Here is a 15,185-nt window from a genome sequence, read left to right on the forward strand (position 1 = left end):
TCACTAGATTATCAGTTATGAGCAGTGTTAAAATCTCCTATTAATGTGTAATGTACCTGTCAGTGCCTCCTTTATTAAGGGGTTCTTTGAGAATAAAAGAGAAAAGACCTACTTTATTTGACAGCAAAACTGTTCTAATTGTTAATAAGGACTTTTAAAAATTGTTTTTGATTTGCTAAGCTCAGAAAAAATGTCTCTCAGTGCATCAGTTCTTTGTAAAGCTTACTACGAAGTATTTATATGCTAAGGAAAACAACTGAGGATGTGGGTGGCTTAAATCTGTATTTTCATCATGTATGTGAGTTTTTGTTTTTTTTTTTAAGTAAAGAAATTTTCTGCAAAGATCGTTACCTTAAAAAAGTTTAGCCTGGGCGTGGTGGCTCACGCCTGTAATCCCAGCACTTTGGGAGGCCGAGGCAGGTGGATCACGAGGTCAGGAGTTGAAGACCAGCTTGGCCAAGAGGGTGAAACCCCATTTCTACTAAAAATACAAAAGTTGGCCAGGTGCAGTGACAGGCGCCTGTAATCCCAGCTACTCATGAGGCCGAGGCAGGAGAATTGCTTGAACCCAGGAGGCGGAGGTTGCAGTGAGCCGAGATTGTGCCACTGCACTCCAGCCTGGGCGATGGAGTGAGACTACGTCTCAAAAAAAAAATCGAGAGAGAGATATATATATGTATTTATATATATATGTATTTATACTAATATATAAATATATACTAATAGATATATTAGTATACATGTAGAATGTACCTGTCATATATATTAGATATATAAATGTATATATTGGTATAAATAAATACTAGATATATATATATTTTAAGTATCTTACCTCATCAAGTAAATTCAAATGCTTTTTGATTTTTCCACAGTTGATATTGTTTTTTTGTAAGTCATTGAAGTTATATAGTAATTAGCTTTTTTTCCCCCACAAATTATTGGCAGTGGTCACCCAGTTGTATTACAGGTTCTATGATCCAAAAAGGGATGTATGAAATTCATGATGATTAAGACAATTTTTTCTTTCTTTCTTTCTTTTGAGACGGAGTCTTGCTGTGTCACCCAGGCTGGAGTGCAGTGGTGCGATCTTGGCTCACTGCAACCTCTGCATCCCGGGTTCAAGAGATTATTGTGCCTCAGCCTCCAGAGTAGCTGGGATTATAAGCGTGCGCCACCACACCCAGCTAATTTTTTTGTATTTTTAGTAGAGACGGGGTTTCACCATGTTGGCCAGACTTAAGACAATTCTTTAATAGTAAATATATTAAAGGTGAGTTGGCTTGACAAGATACAACCAATATGTAATTTTTCTCCACACCTTTTTTTTTTTTTTTTTTTTTTCTGGAGACAGTCTCACTCTGTTGCCCAGGCTGGAGTACAGTGGCGCGATCTCGGCTCACTGCAAGCTCTGCCTCCCGGGTTCAGGCCATTCTCCTGCCTCAGCCTCCCAAGTAGCTGGGACTACAGGTGCCTGCCACCACACCCAGCTAATTTTTTGTCTTTTTAGTAGAGACGGGGTTTCACTGTGTTAGGATGGTCTCGTTCTCCTGACCTCATGGTCTGCACGAGGCCTCCCAATGTGCTGGGATTACAGGCGTGAGCCACCGTGCGTCCCCGGCCTATACCTTTCATTAATTAATAAGCTGGGGGAATAAATAACTGGATTTCATTCTTTTCCATCTTCTGACCTGTTGGTGCTCCTATTGCTTGTATCCAAGTAGAAGGCAAAAGGCAAGAGACCCCTGTAATGTAGCAAGTGGAGAGATTTGTTGAAGGGGTCAAACAAAACCCTGCAAGAGTAGGAAATAAACAGTTGGCTCCTGTCCTCGTGGAGCTTATAGACAGAAGCAGATAACAAATAAAAATTGGAGCTTAGTGCCGTGGTGCACACTTGTAGTCCCTGCTACTGGGGAGGCTAAGGCAAGAGGATCGCTATAGCCTGGGAATTTGAAGCTGTAGCGTGCTATGATTGCAAGCAGCCTGGGTAACCTAGTGAGACCTGGCTCTTAAATTTTAAAATTTAAATGAAAATGGCCACATAGCATAAGAGATCTAAAATTACGTTTTGTCCTGGCATGGTGGCTCATGCCTGTGACCTCAGCACTTTGGGAGGCCGAGATGGGTGAATCACTTGAGGTCAGGAGTTCGAGACCAGCCTGGGTAACATGGTGAAACCCTGTCTACTGAAAATACAAAAATTAGCTTGGTGTGGTGGCGGGTGCCTGTAATCTCAGTTACTCAGGAGGCTTAGGCAGGAGAATCACTTGAACCCTGGAGGCAGAGGTTGCAGTGAGCTGAGATCACACCACTGCACTTCAGCCTGAGTGACAGAGCGAGACTGTTTCAAAAAAAAAAAAATTTTTGAGAGTTTTTGTGTCTAGGATGTTTGCAGTGTGAAGCCAGTCTAGTAACAGTTTAAATGTAATAATAAATCACAGTGGGTACTAGATTGAGTTTATTCCACTAGAGGTCATTATTTCATTTCCATGTGAAAGGGCTAAAATTGGGTGAAGAAAAAGCTATTTGAACTGATTACCATCATTTACTATACAGGAAGCATTATAGTATGAATAGAAAACAGACTAGAGTTTAACATGCTTCTCTTGACCCCTCTTCACCACCCCCTAAAAGGCAGATGGGATCTTAGGACTGCAGCATTTTGTACACATCTGATATTTAATGAGATGTTACATATGAACTTTAGTTATTTTGTTTTGTTTTGTTTTCTTTTTCTTTTTTTTTTTTTTTTGAGACAGAGTCTAGCTCTGTCACCCAGGCTGGAGTGCAGTGGTGCAATCTCGGCTCACTGCAAACTCTGCCTCCCGGGTTCACGTCATTCTCCTGCCTCAGCCTCCCGAGTAGCTAGGACTACAGGTGCCCACCACTATGCCCGGCTAATGTTTTGTATTTTTAGTAGAGATGGGGTTTCACTGTGTTAGCCAGGATGGTCTGAATCTCCTGACCTCGTGATTCGCCCGCCTCGGCCTCCCAAAGTGCTGGGATTACAGGCGTGAGCCACCGCGCCCGGCCGAACATTAGTTTTTAAAGAAATGTATTATGAATATAGATAGAAAACCCAAAGTGAAGGAATAGAAAATGAAATATCAGATTCTTTTAATCTATCATAATTATGTGAGCATAACTTAGTATTTTGAAATAGATTAATGTAGTCAGCAAACAATTCATGTATTACCTATAATAGATATCATATAACATTTAATAACATACAGTTCTTGTTCCTGAAGACCTAACCTAGAAAATAACTCCATAACAAGAAGAATCTGTCATAATAAACCAACAGCAGACATTTTCTAAAGGCATTAAAAGTATATTTGATACTGGCCTTTATTAATGTGAAATTCTTGTGGATCTGTGAAATAAAGAGGAGTACTTTCTTTTCCTTTTTTTTTCTTTTTTTTTTTTTTGAGACAGTCTCACTCCTTCATCAAGGCTGGAGTACAGTGGTGCGATCTTGGCTCACTGCAACCTCTGTGTCCTGGGTTCAAGCAATTCTCGTGCCTCAGCCTCCCGAGTAGCTGGGATTACAGGCATGCACCACCACACCCAGCTAATCTTTGTATTTTTAGTAGAGACGGGGTTTCACCATTTTGGCCAGGCTGGTCTCTAATGCCAGACCTCAGGCGATCTGCCTGCCTCAGGCTTCCAAAGTGCTGAGATTACAGGTGTGAGCCATTGCGCCCAGCCAATAGGAGTACTTTTGAAAAGGAAGATAATTTTTTTTTTTTTGAGACGTAGTCTTGCTCTGTCACCCAGGCTGGAGTGCAGTGGTGCAATCTCAGCCCACTGCAAGCTCCACCTCCCGGGTTCATGCCATTCTCCTGCCTCAGCCTCCCGAGTAGCTGGGACTACAGGCACCCACCACCACGCCCGGCTAATTTTTTGTAGTTTTAGTAGAGACGGGGTTTCACCGTGTTAGCCAGGATGGTCTCGATCTCCTGACCTCGTGATCTGTCTGCCTCAGCCTCCCAAAGTGCTGGGATTACAGGTGTGAGCCACCACACCCGGCTGATAAACTTTGTAATACTAAGTTCTTTCTGTGTGGGAACATAGTAGTGTTCTCTACCTGAACCAGCTTTTCTTCTCAGTGAAGTTTTAGGGTTTTGTTTACGTATTCCATATATTTTGAGAAATGTTAATATACAGTGAGATTCAGTTTATGAAGAAAATAGTAATAATAGCAAGGCTGTAGATACCCAGTGCAGTCAATTCTTGGAATTTTCAGTAGTTGTGTAAAGTTGCTGTTAATACTAAACCACTAGTTCTAGGGAAAATATAGGGTTAAGTTCCTGCAAGCTTCTAGTCACATTTTCATCAACCAACCAATACATAACCTTGTTTTATGAGTGTTTCTGTTTAGAGACATATATAGTAGTATATGTAATACATATATACTACTGATTTGTTAATTCATGGCTGGCAGCACTAACTCATCCATGAACAAAGCTTATCTAACACTTATTTTCTCAAAAAGGCACATCATAGCCTTCTTGAATTTAGGAACATGACAGCACTAAACCTGGGGGCCATTTTAAATGTCTCAAAAAAAAAAAAAAGAACAGTTAAACAGGCTTGTTTAAGGTCTTTGCCATCCCACAACACACGCTGCCTATGCACAACTAGTGTTTTCCTACTTCTGTGGCTTTGTGCTTGTCCTTCCTCTTCCTGTAACATCCTCACCTTCCCAAGTTCTCTGTGTTTGTCCTTAAGAATCCTGTATCATTATAGCTGAAAGACATTACAGACCATCTAGTCCTTGCCTTCTGTTTTTAAGTTGAGCAAACTGAAGGTGACAGAGGTGGAACTTATTTGCCCAAGGGCCACAATAAGCCACTGGTGTCTGGAGGATGCACGGGCTCTGTGCTTTTACTACCTCCTAGGATGTATTCCCCGGTTGCCCTCCTTCACTCCCTGTCACAGTCACTGATGGCTTCCCTTTGTGTGGGTTTTCTCTGTGCTAAGCTGTTCTGTACTACTCAAATGCTATTCAGCATATATCCTTAAGTCTTGCTGTCTTGTTCAGTTTGTCTCCAGCCGATTTTAATATTTTTAGGGTAGAAATCTTTTCTTCTTTTCTTCCTTTTGTATTCTCCATTATGTGTCTCCCTCCCTCCCTCCCTTCCTTCCTCTTCCTCTCTTTTTTTTTTCTTTTTTTTTTAGACGGAGTCTCACTCTGTTGCCTAGGCTGGAGTGCAATGGCATGATCTCAGCTCACTGCAATCTCTGCCTCCCGGGTTCAAGCAGTTCTCCCATTTCAGCCTCCCTAGTAGCTGGGACTACAAGTGTGTGTCACATGCCCTGCTAATTTTGTACTTTTTTTTTTTCCGAGACGGAGTCTCACTCTGTTGCCCAGGCTGGAGTGCAGTGGTGCGATCTTGGCTCACTGCAAGCTCTGCGTCCCGGGTTCACGCCATTCTCCTGCCTCAGCCTCCCGAGTAGCTGGGACTACAGGCACCTGTCACCATACCCGGCTAGTTTTTTGTATTTTTAGTAAAGATGGGGTTTCACCATGTTAGCCAGGATGGTCTCGATCTCCTAACCTCGTGATCCGCCCACCTTGGCCTCCCAAAGTGCTGGGATTACAGGTGTGAGCCACTGCGCCTGGCCAATTTTTGTACTTTTAGTAGAGACGAGGTTTCACCATCTTGGCCAGGCTGGTCTGGAACACCTGACCTCGCCCACCTTGGCCTCCCAAAGTACTGGGAGTATAGGTGTGAGCCACCACGCCTGGCTCCATTATGGCTTCATACAAAGGTCAGTACAGACTGACCTTTGGGTAATTAAAGATAAAAGTTGATGGACTCGAAAATAAAACATGACAATCATATTAAAACCACCATAATCATGACTATTTCCATCTTTCTATAGTGATGCTCAGGAAAATTAAGCAACAATTATATTTTTACCCGAGTGTACCCTAGAATTACAGTGAGGAACACACCACACTGGGTCAGCCTGTCTTTAGGAGAGGAGGTAAGAAACCATCCAATATCTCTTGACTGAAATAGAGTTCCAATAAGCTACATGCTCTGGAAACAAAACCTCTCTATCAATTCTCATTCCAAATCACTGCATATCTCATAATAATTGGCTCTTGTCTGCTGGCTACAGGGGAGCACTAGGTCCTGGAGGAGGGAAACTGCAAGGCAGCCAAGGCCACGATTGTCCTGTGTTTACTATTAAACAGGCTTCACAGTGACAGAGCTGGCCATTTGAGGGCAGACCTGACCCGGAGCCTTCCACTCTGGGGAACCTCTCGGGTAAGTCTGATGCATCTGGGGATGAAAATCAGCCATGGAATTCTAGAAGCTAAAATAAAATATGGAAAGGCAACTGATGAAAACTTCCAAGACTAGAGCTTCGGTTTCATTTGTCTTAATCCATGGTTGGTTGAATAGCCATTCAATGGCTACTTTTTTTTCCCCAGTAAGAGCCTTCTAAATCAGGGATGAGATTTTAATCCCAGCACTTTGGGAGGCTGAGGCAGGCGGATAACGAGGTCAGGAGATCGAGACCATCCTGGCTAACACAGTGAAACCCCATCTCTACTAAAAATAAAAAAATTATCCGGGCGTGGTGGCGGGGGCCTGTAGTCCCAGCTACTCGGGAGGCTGAGGCAGGAGAATGGCGTGAACCTGGGAGGCAGAGCTTGCAGTGAGCCGAGATCGTACTACTGCAGCCTGGGCGACAGAGCAAGACTCCGTCTCAAAAAAAAAAAAAAAAAAAAAAAAGATTCAGGTTCCAGCAGGATGTTTCCAATTAAGAGTCACTTCCATGTCTGCTCCTTGTCACAGGCCGATGTATATTTCTGCACAATCTGAATCCGACTTCTATTCTGAAGTTTTAAGATTTGAGTCAGAGGGCTGGGCGTGGTGGCTCACACTTGTAATCCCAGCACTTTTGAGAGGCCGAGGCGGGCAGATCACCTGAGGTCAGAAATTCGAGATTAATCTGGCCAACATGTTGAAACCTCGTCTCGACTAAAAATACAAAAATTAGCTGAGCGTGGTGGAACACACCTGTAATTCCAGGTACTCAGGAGGCTGAGGGAGGAGAATTGCTTGAACTTGGGAGGCGGAGGTTGCAGTGAGCTGAGATCATGCCACTGCACTACAGCCTGGGCAACAACAGTGAAACTCCGTCTCAATTAAAAAACAAAAAGAAAAATGGGCACAGTGGCTCACGCCTGTAATCCCAGCACTTTGGGAGGCTGAGGCGGGTGGATCACGAGGTCAGGAGATCGAGACCATCCTGGCTAACACGGTGAAACCCCGTCTCTACTAAAAATACAAAAAATTAGCCGGGCGTGGTAGCGGGCGCCTGTAGTCCCAGCTACTCGGGAGGCTGAGGCAGGAGAATGGCGTGAACCCGGGAGGCGGAGCTTGCAGTGAGCCGAGATCGCGCCACGGCACTCCAGCCTGGGCGACAGAGCGAGACTCCGTCTCAAAAAAAAAAAAAAAAAAAAAAAAAACATTAGCTGGGCATGGTGGCAGGTGCCTGTAGTCCCAGCTACTTGGGAGGCTGAGGCAGGAGAATGGAGTGAACCTGGGAGGCAGAGCTTGCAGTGAGCCGAAATCACACCACTGCACTCCAGCCTGGGTGACAGAGCGAGACTCTGTCTCAAAAAAAAAAAAAAAAAAAAGATTTGAGTCAGAGGCCTAGCATTTGTTTTTATTGAGTACTTCCCCTTAACTGTGCACAATTAGAGCATTTGATAATTATTTTTTGTGCTTGCTAGAAAGATTACATCATCTGAGGGATTTGGCTAGCATGCATCTAAATATACGGGTTGCTATAGTTTGGGTGTTTGTCCCCTCCAAATCTCATGTTGAAATTTTGTTTTTCTTTCTTTCTTTTTTTTTTTTTTTTGAGACAGTCTCATTCTGTTGCCCAGGCTGGAGTGCAGTGGTGTGATGATCTTTGCTCACTGCAACCTCCGCCTCCTGGGTTGAAGTGATTCTTATGCCTCAGCCTCCAGAGTAGCTGGGATTACAGGTGTGCACCACCATGCCAGGCTAATTTCTGTATTTTTAGTAGAGACAGGGTTTTGCCATCTTGCCCAAGCTTGTCTCGAACTTGTGACCTCAGGTGATGCGCCCGTCTCTACCACCCAAAGTGCTGGGATTACAGGTGTGAGCCAACGTACCGGGCCAGGACATTAATAGATTAAAGAAAACCAATCAACTATTTGGGGGGACTGTATTAGGATTCCCCAGAGAAACAGAACCGATTGGAGAGATACAGAAAGAAACTTATTGTAAGGAATTGGCTATGATTATGGAGGCTGAGACTAAGACAAGTCACCCTGTCACTGGGACAGGGTGAGTCCCAGTGCCTGATAACCATGAGCACTGATGGTGTGAATTCCAGTGTAAGGGCAGAAAACCAATGTCTCAGCTCAGACAGGTGGAGAGAACAAATTCCTTTTTGTTTTGTTCAAGCTCTCAATGGGTTGGATGAGGCTCACCCACATTTGGAAGGGCAATCTTCTTTACTCAATCTGTTGATTCAAATGCTCATCTCATCCAGAAACACTCTCACAGACACACCCAGAAATAATTTTTAACCAAATATTTGGACACCCTGTGGCCTAGTCAAGTTTACACAATAAAACTAACCATCACAGAGCCCAATTCTTCACATCTTCTCTCCTGATCATCACCTCATTTGCATATCTACTCACCATTAGTCACTTTCACTTTTTTTTTTTTTTGAGACAGAATCTCACACTGTTACCTGGGCTGGAGTGCAGTGGTGCAATCTTGGCTCACTGCAACCTCTGCGTTCCAGGTTCAAGCAATTCTCCTGCCTCAGCCTCCTGAGTAGCTAGGATTACAGGCACCCACCATCATGCCCAACTAATTTTTTGAACTTTTAGTAGAGATGGGGTTTCACTATGTTGGCCAGGGTGGTCTCGAACTCCTGACCTCATGATTTGCCTGCCTCAGCCTCCCAAAGTGCTGGGATTACAGGCGTGAGCCACTGTGCCCGGCCACTTTCACCTTTAACCTAGTTTTTCCCACCCACTAAACTGCAACCTTGCCTTTCTGCATGTATCTTCTATATTTACACTTTGTGTAATATTTTTCTTCTATATTTACACATTGACAATGTCTGTTTATGTGGATGTTTTGTTGGCATCCAACTTGGAAGAAGCAAATGTTCTATTAAAAACATATTGTAGTTCAGTGAGAAGCATGTTTATTAGGCCAAGGTCTCTTTGGAGTTATAATTTTGAATTTATTATGGATTTATTTTTTGTGGATTATATTTCAGTAAGAAATAATGTGCTTGAGTTTCCTAATCACACTTAACAGGTTCTAGCCTTTATTAAATGTTCTTATAAAATGACACCTCTCAGGGAATATTTATGAAAATTTTAACCTATAAATTAACTTTATTTATTTATTTATTTTTTGAGATGGAATTTCGGTCTTGTTGCCCAGGCTGGAGTGCAGTGGTGCGATCTCAGCCCACTGCAACGTCCACCTCCTAGGTTCAAGTGATTCTCCTGCCTCAGCCTCCCGAGTAGCTGGGATTATAGGCGCCTGCCACCATGCCCGGCTAATTTTTTGCATTTTTAGTAGAGACAGGGTTTCACCACTTTGGGCAGGCTGTTCTCAAACTCTTAGCCTCAAGTGATCCACCCTTCTTGGTCTCCCAAAGTGCTGAGATTACAGGCATGAGCCATCGCGTCTGGCTAAATTATCTTTCGTATAAGGGCAACACATTTCCTCCTCTTTCTATATTCCTGCCTAAGCCTATAAAATAGAATACAGCTCATAAAATATTGAGGGTAGAAGAGGGTTGACATTTTGTTTCCCTCCCTCAGCAAGGGAGTCTGTGTTCTGCTGGCATTCCCTGGGGGCATCCACCAAAAGGCAGGCCTGGAGGAGCTCCACACTATATAGCTTTCTTTTCTGTGCGTGACCCACACTTGGGGTAAATGTGCTGTGTGCATTCAGCTCTCCCTATAAACTCATCCTGAGTTGTGCCTTGGGGGAAGGAGGGCATTTCACTTTATCTTCCAATCCAATCTATGTTTTAAATCTAGCTTTACCATTAATAAAGCAGATAGCCCCCATCTGTTTTCTCAATTTAATTCAAAATCTGGAGATGGAGAGTGTAGTTAATTGGTACTTTTGAAACCCCAAAACTTTACAATATATATACAGATAGGATCCAAAATGAATTTGATTGCTTATTGCTGATGCATATTTGTGACATACATGCATACATTTTATCTATCCTTCTCTGCTTGTTTTTTTAAAATTTAATTATTTTTTTAGAGATGGAGTCTTATTCTGTCACATAGGCTGGAATGCAGTGGCATGATCATAGCTCACTGTAGCCTCAAACTCCTGGGCTTAAGCAATCCTCCATCTCAGCCTCTTGAGTAGCTAGAATTACAGGTGCATGCCACCACACCCACCTGATTTTTTTTTTTTTTTCTGTAAAGATGATGTCTCTATGTTGCCCAAGCTGGTCTCAAACTCCTGGGCTCAATCCGCTCACCTCAGCTTCCCAAAGTGCTGGGATTACAGGTGTGAGTCACCAAGCCTGGCCCTGTTTGTTTTCTTACTCCATTTTAGGTCTTCCCTTACAATTAATAAAGTTTTCCAAATTCTGTATTTTGCAGATTGCATCCCCAGCTTATCTTTTTTTTTTTTTTTTTTTTTTTTTTGAGACAGAGTCTCGCTCTGTCACCCAGGCTGGAGAGTGCAGTGGCGCGATCTTGGCTCACTACAAGCTCCACCTCCCAGGTTCACGCCATTCTCCTGACTCAGCCTCCTGAATAGCTGGGACTACAGGCACCCGCCACCACGCCCGGCTAATTTTTTATATTTTTAGTAGAGATGGGGTTTCACCATGTCAGCCAAGATGGTCTCGATCTCCTGACCTCGTGATCCACCCTCCTCAGTCTCCCAAAGTGCTGGGATTACAGGCCTGAGCCACTGCGCCCGGCCCCCAGCTTATCTTTTAACATGCTCCTCTGTCCCCTGAATGTCTCCTAAACTGGAGGTTTGATCTAGTTGGACGGATACCTCTTCAAGTTTAGTTTTTTTGTCTCCATCTGAAGGCACTGGGAGAAAAAAAGAGAAAAAAATGTTTTTGTCAAGAATACTTCATACCTGGCATTCATACTGTTTATCATTTTTAATTTTTTTTGTTTTTCCTTTTGTCGATTATTTGACGCCCTCCGTTACCATACTGTATTTCATTCTTGTGTTATTTACATTTTCTTTTCTTTTCTTTTTTGAGTCGGAGTTTCACTCTTGTTGCCCAGGCTGGAGTGCAATCGTGCGGTCTCGGCTCACCACAACCTCCTCCTCCCGGGTTCAAGAGATTCTCCTGCCTCAGCCTCCTGAGTAGCTGGGATTACAGGCATGCGCCACCATGCCTGGCTGATTTTATATTTTTAGTAGAGATGGGGTTTCTCCATGTTGGTCAGGCTGGTCTGGAACTCCTGACCTCAAGTGATCCGCCCACCTTGGCCTCCCAAAGTGCTGGGATTACAGGCGTGAACCACCGCACCAGGCTAAATTTTCTTATACAGTGTAACATATTGATGAAAGAGGGGATTCCTGGAGCCAGACTCTGAATTTGAGTACTGGCTCTGCCCTTCAATTCTTTGTGTGACCTTGGACAGGCTATCTAAATTTTCTGTGCCTCGTTTTCCTCATCCATCAAACATGAAAGGTGCATTGGGTGGATTAAAATAATAAATACATGTAAAGTACTTTGAATAGTATTTGGCATAAAGTTTAAGATCAGTAGATGTTAGTTGTTATTATGAATTATTATTATCAGTTGGGGTTTTGTTTGATTTTAGAGACAGTGTCTCCCTGTCGCCCAGACTGGAGTGCAGTGGCATGATCAGAGCTCACTGCAGGAGCTGGGTATGGTGGCTCACGAGTCTAATCCCAGAACTTTGGGAGGCTAAGGTGGGAAGATGGCTTGAGCTCAGGAGTTTGAGACCATCCTGGGCAACATGGTGAGACCCCCATCTCTAAAAAAAAAAAACCCTAAAATTAGCCAGGCATGGTGGCCTGTGCCGGTAGTCCCAGGTATTCAGGAGGCTGAGGTGGGAGGATCAATTGAGCCTGGGAGGTAGAGGCTACAGCAGTGAGCTGAGATGGCGCTACTGCACTCCAGCCTGGGTAACAGGACAAGACCCTGTCTCCAAAACAAACAAATGAACAAACAAACAAAAATAGCTCACTGCAGCCTTAAACTCCTGAGCTCAAGAATACCCCTGCCCCAGCTTCACAAATAGCTAGGATGACAGGCATGAATCACTGCACTTGGCCCATATTTGCCTGTTTTTGAAGAGTAGTATACTACTTTTGTTTTTAACACTTTGAGTATTTTTACTTTCATTTAATAACATACAGTCTGAATTCATGGTGGGTGCTATGATCAGAATGTTTGTGTTTCCCCAAAATTTATATGTTGAAATTATCATCCCCAAAGTGATGGTATGGCTAGGCGTGGTGGCTCATGCCTGTAATCTCCACACTTTGGGAGGCCGAGGTGGGAGGATGGATTGATCCCAGGAATTTGAGACCAGCTTGGGCAACATAGTGAGACCCCCGTCTCTACAGAAAATACAAAAAAGAAAAAAAGGAATAAAAAAGTAATAAAAGTAAAAAACAGCAACAAAGTGATGGTATTAAGAGGCGAGGGGAGAGAAATGGGGAATGACTACTAATGGTTATTGAGCTTTTCGGAGGATAATAAAAATGTTCTAAAATTGTGGAGATGATTGCATAACTCTGTGACGAAACTAAAAACCACTGGATTCTACATTTTAAATGAGTTAATTGTATGATACAGGTATTGTATATCAGTAAAAAAATTGGCGTCCTAGCTACTTAGGAGGCCAAGGCAGGAAAATTGCTTGAGTCCAGGAGTGCAAAACTTTAGTGCTTGATGATTGTATCTGTGAATAGCTACTGAACTTCAGCACAGGCAACATAGCAAGACCCCATCTCTAAAAAATAAACAATTTTTAGCCGGGTGTGGTGTTGCGAGCCTGTGATCCCAGCTACTCAGGAGGCTGAGGCAGAATTGCTTGAACCCAGGAGGCGGAGGTTGCAGTGAGCCGAGATCACGCCATGGCACTCCAGCCTGGGCGACAGAGCAAGACTCTGTCTCAAAAAAAACAAAAACAAAACAAATTTTTTTTAATTGGAAAATGCAATTCAAAGAAAAAGAGCCTTTGGGAGGTGATTAGATCATGAGGGCAGAACCAGAGTGACATTAATGTCCTTATAAAAGAGGCTGGATGGAGGGAGTTCTTAGAACTGTGAGACCTTTATGTCTGCTGTGTAAAGCCACTCCGTTTATGGTATTCTGCTATAGTAGCCTGAAGGGACTAAGACAGTGGGCCTCTCCCTCTCAAAGTATGAGGTTTTTATTGTTTTTTTTGCTAAAGCTGGAGACAAGGTGTGCATAGAGAAGGTGTCACCTGTTACCTACCTTCTGTCGGAGAAAAATCCTGGTGTGAGAAGTTAGGGAAAAGAGAAAATGGGGTCAAATTTAGCGCTCCTGCTTTTGTTGAATGTGTCAGTTATTTGAACCACTCACTCAATTTTCTTATCTTTTTATGCAGAGTAACTTTTGTTTATTACTTAATTAGATTAATACTGCCTTAGTCTGTTTTCTGCTCCTAATAACAAATATCTGAGATTGGGTCATTTATAAGAAAAGAAATTTATTTCTTACAGTTATGGAAGCTGAGAAGTCAAAAGTCAAGAGCTACATTTGGTGAGAGCTGTCTTATGGTGGGGACTCTGAAGAGTCCCGAGGCAGTGCAGGGTATCAGATGGCCAGGAGGCGGAGCATGCTAGCTCTGGTCTCTCTTTTCTGATAAAGCTACCCAGTACCCTCCCATGATAACCCATTAATCCATTAATCCATGAATAGATTAATCCATACATAAGCGCTAAGCCCTCATGAGCCAATCACCTCTTAAAGGCCCTACCTCTCAAAATTGCCACGTGGAGGATTAAATTTCAACATGTGCTTTGAAGGGCACATTCAAACCATAGCAGATATCATTTATCTTTCCAGAAGCTTAAACAACAACAATAACAACAACAACAAAAAGAACTAAAAAAGAAAATGAGAGTATAAATATAACTATTTTAGATTAACTATTCCCATACCTTTTCTCTGCCTCTCATTTTCTGGTATTTCTTAATGTTTTCACTTCTTTTCTTTGACAGGCACACGCCACCACGCCTGGCTACTTTTTGTATTTTTAGTAGAGATGGGGTTTCACCATGTTGGCCAGGCTGGTCTCGAACTCCTGACCTTGTGATCCACCCGCCTCGGCCTCCCAAAGTGCTGGGATTACAGATGTGAGGCACTGCGCCCGGCCATCAACTTCTTATATTTTAATAGTACTCAATAGTTCAAGCATTTTTATGCTATCTTTCTAATCCTCATACAAACTCTAAAATTGATATTACTATCTGCATTTTATAGATGAAGAAACTGAAGTCTAGCAAGGGTAAATGATTTGCCTCAGGTCAAATGGCAGATCAGCAGCAGAGCTAAGAACCAAATTCAAGTGCTCTGAATTCAAGTCCAAATTTCTTACCCAAGAAAAGAACTTACAAATACTAGGATCAATGATTAATGATTATAAAGAGCTCTAGGTATATATATAGAATATTAGGCATTTTTTGTGTGTAAAAATCTATTTCTAAATATGTGTCATGAAAATATATATACTAGTTTATTCTACATCATGTTTCTCCAAGCATTACTTCAACTCTAAGAAAACCTGGAAGTTTCAAATGTCATATTGGAACACTTCTGTATAGCATTAGGAAAAATAAACTATATTCAGGGACCAGGAGTTAAGTACAGAGCTTGGAAAAATAGAGGCCTGAAATCCTTGCATCTGCCCATAGGTAAAGTAAAATAGATAAACAGTATATTTAAAATTTACAGATACTAATTAGTGGGTTAACAGTTTCAAGCAGAGAATAATGCTCTTCCCCCCACCCCCACTGCCCCCAAAGATGGAGTATCACTCTTATGCCCAGGATGGAGTGCAGTGGCATGATCTCAGCTCACTGCAACCTCTGCTCCCCAGGTTCAAGTGATTCTCCTGCCTTAGCCTCCTGAGTAACTAGGATTACAGGCATGCGCCA

The sequence above is a fragment of the Pan troglodytes genome, chromosome 17 (assembly GCF_028858775.2).
Source record: "Pan troglodytes isolate AG18354 chromosome 17, NHGRI_mPanTro3-v2.0_pri, whole genome shotgun sequence".
Taxonomy (NCBI): domain Eukaryota; kingdom Metazoa; phylum Chordata; class Mammalia; order Primates; family Hominidae; genus Pan; species Pan troglodytes.